Genomic DNA, 20431 nt, shown 5'->3' with positions numbered 1-20431 from the left:
GCAATAATTTCTTATATTCTTAATTATCAGCCTTCGGTTTTTATGTATTAACTCCTTTCTGGAAAAGGTAAGCGGATGTTAAGGGAACAATACTTTGTTTGCTGTTGTAACAGAGAATTGTGCAATCAATCTTGTTGAAATACTAATTGAAAGTCAAGGAATGCTGTGATTCGTTTTTTATTTTATTTGCACAGAAGAGATTAATTTGGGGGTATTAATTGCTCTGAATTGATTTCACATGTTCGAACAAAACCACAAAATTGCGAGCGAAAAAAACGACAGACGGAACGCGATTAAATATTTTATTTAGTTTTACAACTGATCGTTTATAGATGGCTTCAGGAAACCCCATTGTCGTTTAATTAAACTATTTTAATGCTTTGTATCTAAATTGAATTTGGTAACAACTTGCATTGGTACCCGTACATAACCTGTATTTATTAAACAAATTGCCTTAGCTCTTTGTAAATAAATCTAGACATTTTATTTTAGAGCGTCTGTTGGCCATGTGTCATACATATGATGTATAAACACTAAAAAATGCACATACATTTTTTGAAAAATGCAATGAGACTTTTGCTTCTAGATTAAGACAGTAAACGGTAAACTCTAAACAGTTTTGTTTACCTGCCTATGTCATTTTGCCTCGCATCTTATCATTAGTAGGCTACAACTATATTTATCACACAAATATCAGTATTCAGAATCCCAGCTGCTGTGGTAAAGAGATATTTCTGTTGTTCATTAAAGCACTAGAACGAAATGAGTTCTGTACAAAGTGTCAGCTATTTCAGATGTAAGTTTACAGAAACTGGAGAAATTATGTTTTTATTTTATCTTGAATAGTGTCAAATAGTTGTCTTTTATCTGATCACATTTAAAGATCTCGTTGCTACAGTGCACTGCTCATATTGTCATGTTAAAGTCTGCATATGAATGTGATTTTGAAAAGCTTTGAGTACAGGGTGTGGTAAGAAACAGTATTGTAAAAGGTAATTTGCATTGGCATTGATACCATTAAAGAGATGTTTGCAATTTGACTATTTTGGTCTGACTTTTTCAGACAGAAATCACATTAAACAAACTGCTTAAAAAAGAAAATGTTCTGTAGCTGGTTTCCCTTAGCTTCACATAGACTGATAGAATTGCTGTTACATCTTCAACAAAGAGAAATAAAATGAAATTGCACATACTAATCCAGAGCAGTTATCATTTATAAGTAGACAGCTGCCTAAAACCTGACTTCAATCCCAGCTGTCAACACAGCACACGTCCTCAGAGCATCTCTGCTTTATTTACAGCCTAGCTAATGAAAAGCATGCAATCAGAGCTTCTGCATCATGACATACTGTAAATTCATGGCAAGTGGAAAATGATGAACACTGGCAGCACAGTGGAAGTGCACTTATAGAACTGCCCCTTTAAAAATGCACATGGTATGGTTTTAATTTAGCTTGTCAATTAATTCAATCAGTTATAATACTGTGTAAGTCACCAACGCGCTGGATCTGCAACTGGAATGAATCGCACGTGAGACCGGATTAACTGTGTTCGTGCCTAAACCCTGATTCCAACAAAGTGCAATAGTGTGTTTTCATCTGAGGTGTGGGGAGCGCTCTTAAAATTTCAAGGGAATCTTATAAAATCACTTCATCAGTTTCCATGTTTCTCGGGCTCAGTATGCCTTCATGTTATCAGTACGGTTTTTAAAAGGATGCACAAAAAATAAACATGCCTTTGTCTCTTATGGTCCCTTGAGAATATAGCTTTGTTACAAAAACTCTTTCTGAAGCACTACCAGATTTGTTGTTTTCTAACATTTTGTGTCTTCCAATATTCAGGCTTGGGTATCTTTATCTGTTATTTTTATCATATAAAGAAAATTACTTTCATGCAACAAGAATATCTCCACATATTTCTCTCTCCCCTATGCCCACTGGATTTCTAGAGGTGAAACATCTTTACTGGACATTATAGATATACTATACAATTTATTCTACACTCCAGATGTAATTTTAGAGACGAATAAGAACGGGGAGATCCCAAGGGTGGAGAGAATAGGCAGATTGATGCAACAGGTTTGAACATTAAAAAAAAAGCAAACATGGATCACAAATTATTAGAGTAACCCAACCATAAACATTGCAACTCTCCAGTTAAAATCATTTATTAAATATGTTAACACAAAAAGTTGAGCAACATAAACATGCTTGCTAAAACTGAATGATTTAGAAGTGCAGTGTGTTGCTGCAGATGATACATATGTGTTTGACTTTCAAACTGACTGCAGTACCTTGTAAACTTAATTGCTCCCTAATTACTTAATTACTATTTATTACTATAATTAATGCACAGTGGGTATAATTGCTGTCAACTTTAACCATAACTCAATAAAACAGAGAATATGCTAAAAGGATTTCAGAGTGGAGGGTGTAAAGTTGAAGGAAACTCATTGATTGTGTAACTTTCTCCTGAATACATGAATTAATGAAGCAATCAAGGAATGCATGCTACACAATCTACTTAAAAAACTTTGCAGATAGATCCCCCTGATGGTGTTATTTTTTTCCTGTCCTGTTACCCCTTGACCGGTCTCAGTCACCAGGCTCTTAGCACAAGGAATACTTTATGAAGTATGTTAATTTTTCTGTGAATGATGTCTTGTGGACCCTGGTCAATTGCTACCAGGTTGCAGAGCTGGCTGCCTGTTCTGGGCAATTCCTAAGAGAAACAAGCTTTTTGGGAAATGGGATCTCATTCATTTGCAGCCACCTTTCTCTCCCTTTCCCCCTCCCCCCTCCAACTCATTTGGTTCGGTGTTTTATTTTTATCAGCAGACTTGTTTGCTCCTCTCATTTTCCGGCTCTGGAACACAGACACCCCCTTCTTCAGGTTTACTGTTGAATAAATGGCCAAAGTGCCAAAAGCTGTTCAGGTAATTACTGCGCTACAAAGCTCACAAGGCAATGGAGGGGATCATAAGAAATCAGTATGCAGCTCACAGGAAGACATACAATTATTCATTCTTATTAAATGTTTACTTAGGTGATGCATATAGCCAAAGCAGCTTACATGGTTCAAAAACCTATTTTAATACACATTTGGTACATGTTTGCACAGTAGGTTTCGCTGGAGCAATGTAGGTATAAGGTACTTTGCTCAAAAGGAAAGTGTCCCACCTGAGATTCAAACCTTGCCTGGTTTAGGACAGATGGGCTCCTGGATATTCCTATTGATAACTCGTTGATATTAATGTTTGTGACTTATAATACTTTTATCTGGGGCTATTTGAATTTGTATATATTTTGCACAGAGCAATCAGTGTGAAGTATATTGCCCAAGGGTACAACAACAATGCCCTGCTTGAGATCTAAGCTCTTAACCTTCCAGTTACACATCCAGAGCCTAACCACAGTTACACGCTGCCATCTAATTATTTGCTGACTCTGCTTCTCTGAATCAAAGAACTGGGCAGCCTCCCCCCCCACCAACAGGCTTTTCTGCATGGGTCTCCATTGTTTCATATCACATAAGCTCTTGTATGGATAAAGGAAAAACAGTGTTCAGCAGAAGACAACAGTGGTTGCTGAGCTGAGAAGCATTTAACACTGAATGTGAAAGATCAGGGTTATGAAGTGGAATGAGTCCTTAGGGGTAAGGGGCTGGGGGCACAAGTGTGTGTCGACTATGCCAGTCAGCTGCCACACACTCACAAAGACACCAGACCCTATTTGCACAAAAATGACAAAGGAAGTGCCCAACAGAGTAAGCGCTGGGAGTGCACGACTGACTTTCTATTGATATCCGTAGCGGGTTCAGCATTAACCAGCATGTGCCAGGAAAGGAAGACCCCTTCTGTCTCACAATCTCTGTGCCTGACAGCATGACAATAGGCAGAGCTGGCAAAAGAAACTGCTTATGAGGTAATCAGTGAATTCTTCAAAAGCTGCCGGTTCTCAGAACAGGGAAGACCCTTTTCAGATGTCTTTCAATAAGGCAGGAGCGTGGAACTCTAGTTCTAAAGGGAAAAATGGATCTGGTTTTCTTTCCACCTGAGCCCATCAATTATTTAAGTGAACTCATTATTTGCTTAACTGGACAAGTTGAAGCCGTTCCATGCTCTTGAGAAGCTGGAGCGGTAAAGAGACTTATGAAACCTGCAGTACAGTGGCTCTTGAGGAATGGAATTGGGCTCACCTGAAGAAAGTAATCCCAGATCCTTCAGCAATTATTCCCTACCTGCTCCCTGTCTTCCCAGATCATTTTCCTCAAGAGAGTCAATGTGGTACATGAACAGTTCAAGAACAGATTCAATCAGGTAATTCATGTCTGTTTCTGAAGAGTTGAAATAAACTCCAGAAGGCTAGCTGATTGATTTGTGCCTGTTTGTGTCTTGCTTGCCTAAGTTGTCCAAGACCCAACGCCGCTGTTACAAAAGTGTTCAAAAGCCAGAGACTGAAGATCATGTTTTTGGTCTTGCTAGTAAACTTTGTGCAAACCTAGTACATCAGAAGTGAGGACTTCAAATACAGTGGATGGGTTTTGAAAAAAACATCTCAAGACAAGAACTGTATGTTTTTTAACAAGACGTCTTTCACAGGACTAGGAAAATTCACAAGCTATATACTAATAACAGTCATAGTCACGGATGTAGAAAAAGCAGTAGCTTAGAATGTTTGACACCCTCTGGTCTCCGAGACAACGTGTGATCCACCCAGGGTGTTATCAGCTGGGTGCAGACTCACCGTACTGAAAACTCAGATCAGATACTGACTCCATCCCCCTGCCTCTGCCTCTGAGCTCTCTCCCGTTCTCCCATTGCCCATGCATGAAAGGAGAAACAGGACACCTTTCAGAGATGTTATCTGCAATGAACCTTCCAAAGAGGTGGATTTTTTTTGGTGGGGGGGGGGGCTTATATTTGTGATGATTTTTTTGTTTTTATTTTCAGTGCTTCTACCCATGCTCCTCTGAAATACACCTTTAGAGACAGCTGAGAAAAACAACGTCACAAATTATCACAGAAACCTTCTGAAGACTACAGAAGCTTTCAACACTTTCTGGCTTGTTTGCATGCCATTGTGTTAGTTAAGATGAAAGAGAATTTATGCAAAGTACTAAGGCATTTCAATGGGGCTATTGGTGTTTCAGTTACAGTCTTCTAGGGCATCTTCATTGTCAGCAATGTCTATACCTGCTAGTTTAAATGAAGAATTAAAGAGCACCAAAAACATAGACATGTTGAATAAGATTTTTCTTTGAGACTATTTAAGGCGCTTTATAAAATAAAAATAAATATTAGTACTGTGACATTGCACTGATGAGCCCCAAACAGGAAAACTGGATCTGCTAACTCTCCTAACTGCTTTTCTGTTTGTGAGAGTATAAAATAAGATAATAAAGTTGCTGTAGCTAATTTCAAATCTTTTATAAATGCAGACACATACAGATAAACACGAGTGATTTACTTAACAATATACACTTTGTCGTACACCTTATGATCTGTCCAGTTTTTTTAGAAGGAAATGATCAAGAGTGGTTTGTTTCAGCTTTCAGCTTTGCCTGAAGACTTTCAGGTTTCAGTTTTTCACTTTCAGGGGTCTCACTCATACAGCAACAATGACAAATACCCCCCCCCCCCCCCGTCATTTTCAAGTGCACATAAAATGTTATCATTTTTGGGGTTATTTCCTTTGTTATTTAAAAAAATATCTGAGACAGTCTGTTTATAAAACACATTTATCTGAGATAGAGTTGTTGAGGTAAAGTCTTTGGGAAATAATATTTCGCCACCTACTTTGAGAGAATAAATCATTTGAAGAAGTCTCCATTGCAGAAATATTGTTCTTTGAACTTTCCTGTGTGTACTTATCCTCCACCTGCTCCTTTACAGTTTGCACACAGACACGGATCCCCTCTTGAATCTCTTTTTAACTCGCTCTATAATGGTACATATTCCAAAAACAAACTCATAGCTCAGAATGCTACTTTAAGACTCAATGGGGAAGCATGCTAAGCTACAGACTTGCAAATGTCTGTGTTGGAGACTTAAGAAGGAATGGGAGTGGAGGTACAGCTTCCAGGAAACAGAATTAAAATATAATCCTTTGTGTTCATTTGTATAATTATTGTTCAGAGCATGTTTACCCTAATTAGTTGTACATACTGCTCAGTTCCAAATGATGGGTTACGGACTCCGATGGACATTTTTGCATTTTGTTCCTTGTGTAATTACTGCCACTGTCTAGTCGCCAGTGCCACTGGAATGCTAACCAAGCTCCCTGGGGTACAAACTCCCAGTTAAATAAAACCATCCTCTTCGGGAAGCTGGAGAAAAGGGGCTCAAGAAAAGATGGGGAAGCTAAGGGTGGAGGCTGGCGATGTCACACCCCACCGTGAGCTGACTCGTGACTGCTGGGGAGAAACGTGTGAAGGAATCCCAGGTTCGACACAATCAAGAGTCCTGAGAGATCAAATGGTTTGGAGTTTGAAGTGACAACAAACTGTTCTGAGACCAGGAGCAAAGAAAGAATTTAAACCCCGCATTAAAATAATTCTTTCACTTCAGAATGATATTGTTACTTACAATGCACCAACATAAGCTGTTTTTTTTTTCTCAGCGGGAGAGCAGTTTTTGAAAAAAAAGCCAGCAAAATTGTATATGGTTATGTTTTCCTCAAAAAATGCAATACAAACATTTTGAAAGGCAAATGCTTGCCATTCCTGTTGGTAAATAAAGGAACAGAACACTTACTCAGCTAATTAAAATAAAATCACATCTGCTTCGGGTACTTGATTCGTACAGTAAAGAGAGCATTAAAAGCTTTCTAACCCGGAGAGAGACTAATATAGGCATAGAGATAACTGGGGTGTTGGCTGTTGATGCTTTTTAGGGTAGAAGACAGTGAGCACCTACAGTATTCATCTCCTCCACAGCAGTGAAGTAAGGCAGCAGAACAAGGATTTCAGGTTAGGGGAAAGATAAAAAAACACATAGAGAAGGATAATTTTTTTTAATAAATAATGAATTTCGTATCTGCAACATTATGATTCACTTGCAGAGAACATGAGAGATATACCTGTGAGATAAATGATGGAAAGCAACTGATATGTTTGTGAGTTCTAGAAATGGTTGACAAGCAATACGGATATTTTAGTAGTTCTGTATGTACAAATGCCTTTATTATCAGCTCTTTTTACTTTAACAATTTGTCTGGTCTGAAGCAAATTAGACCAAACTTTATGGATCTGGACCGACATCTATTAATAAACCTACTCTGTGCAAGGATTAGAGGTGGTGGCCTGTTTGTTATTTTCTAATAGTGAAAAATAAGGACCAGATGTTTATAAAGCTCTACTGTATGCTTTATTTTTTTTAGATATTTGTAGAGAGCAAGGCGCAGAGAGAAATGTTTTCAGATAGGTCATGTGACACGCAGGGGTTAGGTCTGGGGGTATCAAGGATAAAACAGTGAAATTGGGATGACACCACAAACTGGTTTGGATTAAAATCCTCTGCTACTTATCCGTAAACAAACACAGATGTTTCAAAGACTTCCCTCTTCTGTCAGTATGGGGGAAACCGTATTAAAAGGGTCTTTAACTCCCAAGCCCTATTTGCAGTGGCGAAAGACTATGTAAACTTAACATTTAAACATCTTCTTTTTAAAAGCAAACCAGAGGAAATTATCATTAAACAGAAGAAGCATTACAACGAAATTCAATATACTTTGAATATCAATACGCAACCTGAATGACATAAACTCAGAGACTTGTAATAAAGCTTGTCATAGCAAACTACGTAGAAATTAAACTTTCTAGCAAATATCACCTTTTCCCTCCTTATTCACAAAAAATAGTAAATTCACTGACCAGCTTCAGTACATTGGTGAGATCTGAACAATTTCTCGGAAAGTTAATTCTAAGTGTGAAAAAGGGATTAGATACAGTACCATGCTGAAATGTGTGTTTTCTCACTTAGAATTAATTAAATGTGTAATTGTAATTCAATTGAAAGGGGACTCTTTTTTCAAGCAAAAATAAATGCATCAATTTATAACTAAGAAAACTAAAAATGTTAAACTCCACTCCTTTGTTTTTCCATCTGTAAGTATGACAGCTTTATAAAATATTTTGAAATCATGTCTACATTGCTGTCCAGTCTCATTTACCTTGCATGTGTTTTGTTTTTCACACAATGAACCTAATTTTTAGATATTTCCAAGACACAGAAAACGAGAACAAGTTAACTTTATCCCGTTTGTCCAGCATTGACCTCCAGAAACACCCAAATCTGATTTGAGCCTTCTGTAGTTTTTCTAGCAAAACTGACAATGTAGACATACTCCTATTCCAAATTTCAATATAAATTATTTTATTTCTACCAAGTTAAACGAACTTTACCAATTTAATTAATTGAAGACCAATTGCTTTCCCTTTAGTCTCTGTATAAATAAACGAGTGGGGTCTAATTGTGATAGATAAACAATCAGTTAACACAACTATTATGCCAATGAAATTATGTTCACAATAATTTTAAGGATTTAGTGCTTGTATTTTGTCATGCTAGTTTTGTAGAGTAAATTTAAAAATAGAGATTTCAAACCAACATGACAACATGACTGTAGCTATCATTGACTTCCAGCACAGAAAGGCAAGAATGCAAAATAATTAAACCTATTTAATTTTTCTCTGTTTTTGTCATAGCAAAGTCCAGATTTTCACAGAGTAATTTCAAACTTTTCAACTCAGACATAAATATATCCTCTGTGAATTGCCAGAATTAATTATCCTGCATGTAGTTTATGTTGAACATGTTTAGAATTTTATATTTAGAATTTTGTAAGTGGTATTTACTTATGAATGAAGATGTCATATTTATACCCTTTTTTCAGAAATGTTTCTAAAGTCCTGCATTTGAAAATAGCTGTCTTTTGAAAAAAACAAAAACAACAAAGTTCTAAATAAAGTCCCGGTGATATTTTCTTTTTAAATAATTAAATCTGCCCTGACTGGATTTGCCTCACTGATACTTTCGTGATGAAAAAAGCATACATTTCAGAAATGTATCAGGGATAAATCAAATGCAGACTAAGAGATAATTTTAAACTTTTGGTTTGGCAAACTCATTTTTTGTTACTTTATTTTGGCTTTTGCAATTGATCAAGATGTTGAAAAAGAACGGAGAAAGATATTATCAGCACTCTTGTGTTGTATGTGAGCACTTCCAAAAACACATTGAATTATTATGTTTCATTACACAACAATAAATAAAAAGTAAATTATTTTAAATCGTTTTCCATTGTGTAATTGTAAATATCATCTCTTATTGTTTTGTTTTTGAAATAGCTTACATTTTTATTTTCTGTTTTGTAGTGGAATTGATGCTTTCATTAGGTATATTTTTGGAATGTAAGAAACATGTATGTCTGAGATATAACATTCAGCATTATTTTATGACAATTGTTACAGTTTTATTTAACAAACATTACAAATTAGTTGCCTCTGTAAATGTAAAATACATGTTATGTTAAGCTTTCTTGTTACTTTACAATCAAAATATAAGACAAATGTCCATGAAACACTGTTGTCAAAATTAAACAAACTCTTCTACACATTGTATCATTTCACTTTAAATATGTAATAGTGGACTTTGTTACTTTTATTTTCAGACTTAAAAACAATATTTAAAAAAAATATACAGAGCAAAATTCAATCTCTCAAATATTGAAGAGGATTTTTTCTGTTTATTTGGCTTCTCAAGACCAAGTTATGTATTTAATTGTAACAAATAAGTCTTAAGATAAATGTTTCCAAACTGGAGTAAATGCAAAGGTAACGTATATTATAATCCATGTTTACCACAGTTAGTTCAGATTTTAAACCAGGCAAAATAGGAAATACAATTTTTAACACAACATTTTTATGTCTATCAATTTCTTGCAAGGAAAAACGTTTTATTTCTCTAAAATTAAAACTGAAAACAAGATTCTCGCGGTTGCAACATGAATTTCACCAGGAAAGACCTGATGTCTCCCTATGTTGGCATTCCCACTGAAGAGTTTTTCCCCTTTTCCCACCAGTTTGCAATCTACTACTTAAAATTGTGAGAAAAATGAACCACCCGATGAGCACGTGTTTAAGCTTATGAAGAGACATTCCAAGGAACAAAAAGATAATTATTCGTTTGTCTGACGCAACGAAAAAAGGCAGCAAAAATTGGGCGCAGATATTAGTTGCTGATTTTTTTTCCCCCGTCGGTGAAGAAAATGTCTTGAGCGGGGGGGGTGGGGGGGTTGGGTGAGGAAACGGGTAAATGTGCCCTGGAAGTAATTCCTAAGCCCCCAAACACAAGGTGAATAAGAGGCTCAAGAGCAGCTCCACACGTGGGCCCAGTACTTAGTCCTCATTGTGGTCTCACTGGAAACGTGGACAGTTCCCTTGAGCAGTGGAATGGTTTTCAAAGCAAAATTAACCTCGCTGTTTAAGGCTGTAAATGAATCATGCAAATATAACTGCATAATGCAGACCAACGGTTCTACAAGTCCCCCACAAGACTGAAATCTGAAATTCTGGTTATTAAAATAGGATAGGGGAAATGTTTACAATAAAACACAATGCAATGCGAAGGTATCTGTAGGGCTAATCTATTCATCGCGCTTAACATTATTTAATTTGAGCGTTTTCTTCGGCTTTTACAACATAAATTTCTCGATTCTCAGACAGAGGCATGAGAAATGTGTCAATTCTGATGTGAGCCATGTGTGAAATACACCTGTGCATACCTTTTGGACTCTTCTGTACTCGACTGAACAAACGTTTAACAGGTCAACACAATCTAGACAACACGAGAATACACCAAGGTGTAACACCACCAAATAACAAAAAAACCCCATCATTTTAAGGAAGAAGAAAACTTTTAAGACATTAAAAGGGATTTATCTCATAAAAATAATTTTGTAATGATGTTTTATTTTCCAGATAACCACACAATAATATTATATCAGAAAAGTCGTGTCTTCGGCTGATATTCCGATATAATTGTAGAGAAATGTTTTCGTACATCCTTTATTGAACAGTTACTTTTGATTGATATTTTATGTACCAAATCATGAATCAATGCAAGTTGTGCGGTTATTTTTAAGACGTCCATAACAACATGAGTACATCACCCTGCTTGGAACACCATCAGTCTATTGTTCGTTTAATTCATTGTTAAAACAGCCCTTTACTTAAGAAACCGATCACTAAGTTACAACGACTTTCTGGAATCTTTTAAAGCAAGTCTGTTATTGATTTCGTCAAACCTACCAGCTATTTGCGCTCCTACTTTCCCCGCGTTTTATTTTTATATCTGGAAATGCGTTTATTTATTGTTTTATTCTGATGGACTGTCAACACTGCCAAAAGACGGAAAAAAAATGTAGTTTACCAAGCCCCGTAAAAAAGTTTGTGAAAGTGCCTGACGTCACTCCCACAATGCTCCCGCTCCAGAACTGTGGTGCCGCAGGCTGGGGAGAAGAAACGTTCAGGCCCTGAAAAAAGAAAAAATATAAAAAAATTGGAAAAAATAATAAAACCGCTGATCGAGGAGAGAAAGGCCAGGAAAGGTGATGTGGGAGATCCCACGGTAGGTTTGCGTCTGGTCTGGGATAAAATGTTGCCGGGGTTGCTTGAGACATTGACTACTGAAGTGCTGGAAAGTTTTTGGTGGTTATAGCTGTGCTTTTTTTTTTTTGCAAGTCTTCTAAAAGTGGCTACAGTTTGTGATGGGATTTTTTATAATACGATTTGAACGGTAAAGGTTATAGTAATCGTGCGATTTCCCGTTGGAGAGCACTAACTTCAGATTTTCTATCACTTTTGTTTCCAAATGCGTTTTTTAAAAAGTGACCGTTCGTGTGGTAAGACCACTTTTATGCTACTTGTTTAGTTGGAGCATGTATGAGCATCGGGGTATTTAATTTTTAATTACGTGATCGCCTGGTCGCTGCAAGTTTGTCGATAAATATGCGTGGTTTTAATTTAATTGTGCTCTGGTCAAAATGCATTTCGTTCCCGGTGGGCTTTACTTATCTAATTGATGCTCTGGGTGAGTTTTACGGGAATAATTACTTTTTACGGATTTAATTTGTATTTATCTTTCCTGAATGGAGACCGTGCCATTGGACACAGACACAGGGACCGAGCGAGCGTTCATGGTTCATTTTTGAGGCATTTTATGAAGTGTTAAGCCTTTTGGATTTCTGCTTGTTTGTTTTGCGCAATATTGTTTCCACTTTGTAGAAGTGCTGCAAAGCAACAACAAAAAAAAACTTAAACAATTTGAAAATGTGTAACCACCCCCAACTCCCCGAATATCTCGAGTGTGTAACCCAGCGATGTTGTATTTGGTGTTGTCGTCAGTTGTTTTTTCCTAGATTATTTTCCGTTTTACAATCTGGCTCTTAGTTTTCTTATTTACTTAATCTGCCCGGGAAAAATACGAGCATCCTGCTACGAGAAAGACACAGTAATTTTATTGCCAGCTTTCGATGCTGAACTGATACCGAGTTTGATTTTGTTCTTTTTTTTTCAAGAGTTTGGTTGTGCGTTTTTCTAACTGTGCATCAGAATATGATGGTTTGCTTAAGAAACATGAGTACTGTTTCCACTCCAGTAGTTTACGGCTTTCATGTGTATCATTGCGGGGACGAGTAAAACATTGCAAACCACTTATCTTCTTGAATTAAGGAACAATAGATTTCCTTCTTTTAAGTGCTGTATCTCTTCCTTGACGATTTGCTCGTCAGCAGTTTCTCTTTCGCTATAAGGAAGAAAAAATATCGAATAGCTAAATTTGCACATACTCGCAGAATATCCTTATTTCCCTGAACTGATTTTTTTTAAAAAGTTGAACTGTGATAAACAATTTTAGAGGCTGAAGATTGAACGACCGATATCCGACAGCGAACGAGTAATGTATAATTACTCTAACAACAATCCGTCTTTGCTTTTGTTTAAAATACTCATTTGGAAAAAAAATGCACATCTTTGCTGTGATTGTCAATAAACGTCTGTCCAAGCACCTGTCTTGTTTTAGCATCATGCAGCGAGGAGCTCCGTGAAAGTTATCTTTTTTTTTAACATAACCGATTATTTAATTTCAAGCTACGTCTAAGTTTTAAAATGCATTTGATTAAAAAAAAAACGACTTCAGACCATGCAAGACCGAAAACCGTGATCACTAAGGAGAACTAGAGTTTGTCTTCTTCTTTGTTTATTAAACAATTTACTGCAGACCCAGATTCTACACCATGTCCTGCAGCGGTTCATTTTTTAAAGATGATCCTCTTGTTACGTAGAACAGTGACAGACATTCTAGAGCCTCACCTATTTCCATAGCCGAAAGCTACATAATAAGGAAATGGAAACGAGATTGTCACGAGACAATGGTTTTCTTATTGATCTTGCAGTGCAAGACAAAGCAGATATTAACGTGTTGTTTTTTTTCTGTTGCCATAAACCTGACCAATGTATGGGTCACATTACCTTATCTGGGTGTCTCTCAGGTTGCCCCTTAAGTTGGAAAAAATAACAATAACCTGTTATAGCAAAACTATTGATCTCGTTTAATCCGCAAAGGCTCGGCAGGATTTTGTGCAGTTAAATCAGGACCTGGTTACCAGTTTGCATTTGAAAATACTTTTTTTTTTATTGTTACAAGAACATTATTTGATTAATGTCTGGTAGTTTGAGCTCAAAGAGACCTCTTTGAAATCGTTTCTGCTTTTAACTTAACTGTGCAATTCTCTGAGAATAAATTTGCTTCAAAAGTACTGCATTATGCAAAACAAAGCTGGGGAGTATCCACTATGGAAAGACAACTGAGCTATACAGTACTAAATCGCTATCTGCTTTTCTGTACATTGTGGGTCTCAAATCTGTTATAGATGTTTCTGCAGTAAATCATTTTCAACATTTATTTAATTTGTCTCTCTGCAGAGCATCCTGAGTGACGTTTAGATCATTTATAACATTACATCTTCCTGATAAAGATAAAATAGGAGCATACTGTGATGTTAAGGTAGTAAAAGACGTGTTTGTCCTGATTGATTGAAATGGCAGTGCAGATTCGTTATGGCAACTAAATTTAAATGATTGAAGTATTCTTAGAGTGAAGTAGCCCCTTAAAAGCAAATCTTAATCTCTATATATGGTATTCGATGGGGGAAGCGGGTGTGGAACTCCATGATCTATTCTTCATTTCTTTCACAACCATTTCTCTGGTGGTGTACCTCTCTTTTAATTTTGTTGCAGTCTTATATTTCGATGTATTCAGTAAAGGGCCCCTACCTTCCAGCACTCCTTTGACACGCGAACATGTGAGAGTATACAACTGATGCACAACCTACAGGTTGTGTCAATCTGCCAGATTGGTATTTCTTTTTCAACCTTCTTTAACAAAATATTGTAGGATTAATTGACATTGCCATGTCAAAAAAAGATCCTCCAGTATTGGGGCATGCCCACTTATTACCCAATCAATTTAGGCGCGCGCATTTGCCAGCATTTCAGGGTACAAATTCATTGTCGTTGTCTGAAAGTGTTCGGCCACATTGCGCTCTACCGGATGAAAGGAACTTTCCTTTGCATTTTGAAATGTTTTGTTGGAGTTGTGTTCCTGGCATGCAAACCACTATTCTTTCACAATTGTGTTTTTCAAAAGTCAGTAAAAAGTAAGCCTGTTGAACAGAGTGCTGATGAAAAACAGACCCACTGTGCAGGACACCATCCACATTCTAACTCAACTTGCAGTATTCAGCATCTGAAGTAGTAGGAAGATGTGAGATACTTGATCCCCATATTGTGATAATTCCTAAGGCTTTCCACTGAAGTGCCTAACTATTTAGTTTAAACATTCCTGAATTGTACACTTCTGCTCCATTGTAATTAAATCTGGGATTATCGGATTCTGTATTTGTTTGCTTCTTAAATTTTCTTCATTGTTGGTGTGCGTGAACCTTTCAAAGGGAAGCATCCCAAGTTTTAATAATCAGTGATTGGTGTTTGTATTTGAAGCATACTTTTAAGGACCTTAATTGTATCATTTTTATAACCATACCACTGAGGTATGCATCGTCTTATTTTCTCTGGATTTTTGAAAAAGATAAAAGATGTTCCTTTAAGTGCTGATTTGTAAGAATTTGCGATTTGTTAACAAGTGTAAGTGCTTTTTATATTTGTTTTTTTTTTGGTACGTTTGATTGTGTCCTTAACATTCTGCAAGTATCGTTTTTGAAGTTTATCTGTGAGGCACACCAGCCAAAACAAAATAATTTTAAATCACAAAAGAATAAACCGACCACAGGCTTTCCTTCTGAGTTGGATGTTTCCTGTGAACATCCTTAATTCTTGTAACTTTGTGAAATTATGTTTTCGGTCCAGTTTTTTGGGGGAGAAGTTGTAATTGCACCATTGCAATTGTTTTTGTTTGGGTTGTCTGCAAGCAACTAGTATTTGCAGAGTAGTTCTCCAAACCTCAAAAACAAACCATTATGCAAATGTCAGTGGCTCTAACTTGCATAGAGCCCTGATGAATTAATTACATAAGTGGGCCTACTTGCAGACCAACAAGTAATGTTCTAAAGTGCCCTACTGTATGGGAGACTAGTTGTTATGCAAACACATTCTCCTTATGAAATCCTAGTTGATTTTTAGGATATGTTTAATCCTGCTGCATTTCTTGTCAGATGTACTGTACTACTGCTTACTAAAATGGCCAATGTTTCAGCTCCTCAGTGTAAATTGATTGTTGTGTATTTAGCTGCTCTAATAAATACCAAAATAGAAGCATGTCAAATGGCTGTACACCTCTGCCCGCAGTTGTCTGTACAGTATAGCAACAAGCCTTAAGCGATTGGTGCTCGTGTGTTTGCTTTGGTTAAAGTTCTGTAAATAATTGAGTAAAGAGGAGAGTTGCAAAGTGGCTGCACAACCAGATCTGGAAATGAAATCCACAGATTTGCTCAGTCCACAGCCTCTCTTGATCCTTTTTAATTTTCCTTTTGCTTCGTAATGGCAGCATATGAAGAATTCTGGGTAAAAAATAAACACCAGTGTACTATTAGTTGTGTACAAGGGTCCTATTGCTTATTTTAAACAAAACTGTGATCCTCCTTTTCCACTCTAAGACATAAACAGTGGTGTTGTGCCTTTGTTTGGAATATCCCAGAACTCTGGAGTTGAATTTGCTGAAATTGACAAACTTATCCGATTTACTCTGTGTAATAGTTTTTGCCTGTGTCATTTGATTTTATTATCCCATCACTTTGTTTGGAAAAAAAAATAAAAGGTGATTTGAGAATAAAATCTAAATGAAGTTTGTTTTACTTAATATTTGTTTGTTTTTTAACATTAATGTTAAAATTAAAATGCCAGTTCTTCCATGTACACAAGAAAGATAACTAAAAAAAAACATTGTTTTGGTATCCATAAATTAAATCAATGCAAAATAGATTGATAAAGAGACTTAATATGACTAGGCACATAGTGGAGAATGCACTAGGGTTTAGTAAACAAGTTCTTGGTGTTTAGCAGAAAATGTGAATTGTATCAGAGTTTTTAGTAGCGGTTTGGTTTGATATACATTCCTTTATCTTGAAAAACCTGTGCAGCACACTGACAGGAGTTACAGGGGTGATTTTCTGTTGGAATGGTCTTCATTGAGCCACGCTCATGTGAAATTTGTCTTGAGGCTTTGCAGTGGGATGGTGGCCAATGTCATCCTCATCATCGCACATGATCATGATCATTTTCTTTGAAAACCTGGAAGTCAGTCTCAACCTGGTGCAAAATATAGACCTTCAGGTGTCAAGCAAAGACATTGGAGGTTTTGCAGTGATTATTTCTTCTGTAGCACAGATGTTACATCATGTTACAAGAAAGATGTGGAAATAGCTCTCGCGTCTATTTTAGATGTGGGGGTACATTGGTGAGGGTTCTGGTCTCGTAATCCCAGGTGTAACATTGCTGTTGTACTCGGGTGCTTCACCATAATTGCTCCAGTAAAGTACCCAACTGTATAAATGGGTGCAAATGTGCGTCATTTTGTATAAAAGTGTCAGCCATCTCAGTTAACTATAGAATATACTACAGTACGTGTACAGATACAGAGCACTTTTTGATCTGCAAACAACTTAAATGCCTTACCACTGAGAAGAATTAATTATAAAACCTCTAAACTAAAGCGGAGAAATGTGCTCTCCAAAATATAAACAACTCCATGATTCACGTGGAAAATAGTTATGATTTTGATGACACATCCCCCTTCCTTCCTGTTCTTAAGTAATTTTTCATAAACCTCATTGAACCTCATGATGCTGGAGAGATGTGACATTTTCGTGGTGAATCCTCTGTAGCAAAAAAAGCCCCTGCTCCAGTTTGTAATGGTAGAAGGAGCTGGCTGTGATCTGGGATAAAGATTTTTAATATCTTTACTGTTAGACCATATTAATGTTGCCCCGGAGAAACTGTCCAGAATCTTAAGTTGTTTTTCTGTGTATTAAAGCTGGTGATCCGTGCGAATACACATCCTGCAAATAAAGCACAGTGATGCCGGTTTCAGACTTTTATTAAATTTCTAAGGTTTTCTTTAAATTGTTTGTAGCTGAATTAAGTTTGTTCACCCCTGTGATGGACACCATAAAATCGATTAAAGCAAATTTGCTTTTTTGACAGCCTTTCATACTAAATTAAAAACAAATTAAATAATCACGGTCTTTCAACTCCTGCTCGCTATGTTTGTTCTTTATCTGGTTTTATTTTGGAGTAAGAGAATTGCTTTACTATTAAGATGTGCTACTTTTGCACTGTACTTAAGTCAAAAAGAGTAATGTGGACTGCCCAGCATCAGTAAGAAGAATGTTAATTGGTTAATTGCAAGCAAAGGGTTAAAGGATCATTAAATCTCGATCACATTGATTGGAACAGTCCGTAGCGCTTGCCATGCCCAGTCTCAAAAGAGCTTTTCCCTCCCTTCTTCACAAGGCAGGCAGATGAACATACTGATCCCACATGCCTGAAGAGCTGGAACAGTGGTGGGAAATCCAGGATGTAGCACATCCACTGCAAACGTGAGGTCTGGGAAGTCTTAATTGCTCCCAAGATGCTCAAGGGTAGGCTGTGGGATAGAGGGAGCATCATTCATCTTTGGGAGCAACTGTCAGGGAAGCCACACACTCGGCACAGCACATCTCGGACCATTGAGATGAGATTGTGAATTAATTTAATTCAGATGACAATCTAAGGAAGAGCTGTGTTAACTTATTAACTGTTAACTTATCCAATATCCCCCAACTTTTGCCCAGCACAGAGCTACTGTACACCTCCTAAAACCTCATCAACTAAATGCATGCGAGTATCACTCTGCTCACTTAGCTGTTTTCTGTTAACACTGAGGTCTAGTGAATCATGGAGGAGGAGGATTTCAGCCTTGGTCACTCTGGTGTTGCCCAGTCCATGCATTCAGATCACTCTTCTCTTCTTGCTGTGTCCTGGCTTTAAGACTAGTGTAGTAACAGGGGAGAATTGCTTTAGAATTTGACGGAGGACTGAGTTTCCTACAGCCCAGGGGGGCATCTGGATCACATTGCCTTGCTTTCCTTGAGACTAGGATTTCCTAAAAGATCTCAGTGAAATCCCTCACTCAGACTTCCCACTCTGCATCTCAGAGCTGTGAAATTCTTACGGGCGCCAAGACGTCAAGGGGGAAAAATAAATCGTTTTTCTTCATTTCCGTGTCCTTGCGTGCACAGGGGTTAGTGCGAGAGATCCGTTTGTTTTTTCTTTCTCGATCGAGTGGATGGGGGAGAGGAAGGTCGAGGGATGACTCGCCAAGTGACTCAGCATCTGCAGCCCCAGAATGTGCCGGCTGTCAGTGACGGGTTGTAGTGTATCCCTGAAGAGCCCCTTTACATTACAGTGACCAACATCCACCTCTGTTTCAAAGGCATATGCATTTGCTGTGACTCACATCTTAGCTATACATGGACTTAAAGCTTAATGAGACCAAGCCCTCTTCAAATACCTTTGCCATTAGAAAGCAACTTCACTGCTTACCAGAACAGTCACTTGCTTTTAATGTGCACACAAGGCTTCTCTGTCAAACTGGATCTCAGATGGATTAATGATCAGTTAAGATGACATACATCGTGTTATGTTACAATGTAGCCAAGATGTTTCTGTCTTACGACATGATGCTTACAAACATTATATGCTGAGAGGATGGAAATGCACAGCAAATGAAAACTGGAAGCAGCAGACTCTCAATACATTGTATGCATTAAGACTTGCAAATTAAATAAATGCCCCCTTTTTATTCAGAGGCTAAAAATCTGCATCTCTTACATTGTGTTACAAAACTAAGAAATTTGAGGCAATTAATTTTCTAGGATTAAGAGAGAGAATAATGGCAGTCAATTTATTTGGCTAATCTCCTTAACTCCTGTTTCTAGATTTACTGCAAGGTCTGTGTCAGTTGCCTTAAATAAAATAATTCACTTTAAAAGGTGTTACTCAGGTTGGGCCCACCAAAAATAGGAATTTTGCAAACAACATGTCTAAGTAAAACTGTTAACATCGCTATTATCCAGACTGGAGGTTATTTTAGACTTGCCACTGAATGAATGCATTGGCTTTGGTGAAGGAAGTTTTCTTGCTTTTTGTAGCAAAAGAACATGGATCACTTTGTCTGTGTTGGCTTTGCGGCAGATGTCACCAGAGTGGCAGATCAGGGTGAGGAGGGGAACCGAGAGATTTGTTTTGAGTGGATAGTTTGGTAACTGATTCACCTTTTCTGGGGCTATAGTCGCTGACAGCTTGAGCACTTGGCCCTGCAGTGAGTTAGTGTTCACTGAGATTTTCTTCAACCTTGTGACGTTTTAGCAAAAACTTTGTTTTAAACTGTGCTTTTTTCAACACGTGTCACCGAGAAATAATGCATGGATTCATTGTCATCTTTTTTTTCAGCACCTTAGGAATATTCACAATCTGTAGAATCTTTCTGTGACCATGTTGCTAGAATACAGAATATTTTGCAGAGTATCTTAGGTGTGTGGGGTTTAGATCTGGACATCTTGCATACTAGGTCTGCCCAGTGGATACTTCATCTACAGGGAAAACCTCATCCAGCTGAGCATCATGACAGCAAACATTAGCTTGTAAGGTCAGCATCATAGCCATGCCAAGTTGTTGACAAATGGAATCATAAGATGTTAATTCCATTACACAACTGCTGTTGAAGATGTTTATGTATCAATGTTACCATTCCTGATGATCCTTCTCCATGCCATTTAAGTTCCACTCTCGGTCTGGCTTACCATATGGCGATTGTGAGCCGTTTCCCGCATACGGTACATGTACACGTTGTAGCCAATGAAGACCACACCATTCT

At 37.3% G+C, this 20431-nt stretch overlaps 1 protein-coding gene across 1 annotated transcript in view; it reads left to right on the top strand.

Moving 5' to 3' along the window:
• Positions 1-11491: 11491 nt before the first annotated feature.
• The window catches only part of plagl2 (pleiomorphic adenoma gene-like 2), a 34812-nt gene continuing 25872 nt past the window's right edge, over positions 11492-20431 (top strand). The window contains exon 1 of the mRNA XM_006639626.3: positions 11492-11629. The gene's annotated coding sequence lies outside the window, so the exon portion shown is untranslated. The remainder of the gene's footprint in view (positions 11630-20431) is intronic.

Source organism: Lepisosteus oculatus, chromosome 16, assembly GCF_040954835.1.
Source record: "Lepisosteus oculatus isolate fLepOcu1 chromosome 16, fLepOcu1.hap2, whole genome shotgun sequence".
NCBI classification, from domain to species: Eukaryota; Metazoa; Chordata; class Actinopteri; order Semionotiformes; family Lepisosteidae; genus Lepisosteus; species Lepisosteus oculatus.
This window is presented reverse-complemented; position numbering and strand designations above follow the sequence as displayed.